Below are 757 nucleotides of genomic sequence, written 5' to 3'. Positions count from 1 at the left end.
GTGATAATTCAAACACCGACCACATATGCAACATATCCTTCTCATCCTCCTCCACAATAATGCTCCGCAAATACTGATACATCTTAGCGGCGCCCGGATGGATAGAATACCGGGAACTATGGGCCTCCTCTAGAATCAACTCACGAAGTCCATCCACATTAGGTACACAAATACGACCCTGCATCCTCGAAACTCCATCATCTCCAACTGTAACCTGCTTGGCACCTCTGTGCCGCACTGTGTCCCTATGGACAAGCAAATGAGGATCATCATACTACCGATCTCGGATACACTCCAATAATGAAGAACGAGCGACTGTGCAAGCTATCACACGGCTGGGCTCAGAGACATCCAACCTCACGAACTGATTGGCCAAAGCCTGAACATCCAAAGCAAACGGTCTCTCACCGACCGGAATATACGCAAGAGTGCCCATACTGGCTGACTTTCTACTCAAAGCATCGGCTACCATATTGGCCTTCCCCGGGTGATATAAGATGGTGATATCATAGTCTTTCAACAGCTCCAACCACCTCCTCTGCCTCAAATTTAGTTCCTTCTACTTGAACAAATACTGCAGACTCTTGTACAAAAGAATACTAATGACACTAAAATAATGACTATGGAGTGACTCTAAGAGTTTAAAGAAAGACCATAAAAATAAATAAAAATCTCCGCCCACGCGAACAAATGCGAGGCTCACCGAGAACTATCAACCTGTGCATTCTAATTAACGAAATCCTCGCCTGCGTCAACT

This window comes from Nicotiana attenuata, unplaced genomic scaffold (assembly GCF_001879085.1).
Source record: "Nicotiana attenuata strain UT unplaced genomic scaffold, NIATTr2, whole genome shotgun sequence".
Lineage (NCBI taxonomy): Eukaryota > Viridiplantae > Streptophyta > Magnoliopsida > Solanales > Solanaceae > Nicotiana > Nicotiana attenuata.
The sequence above is the reverse complement of the archived record's forward strand: the minus strand, read 5'-3'. Positions refer to the sequence as shown.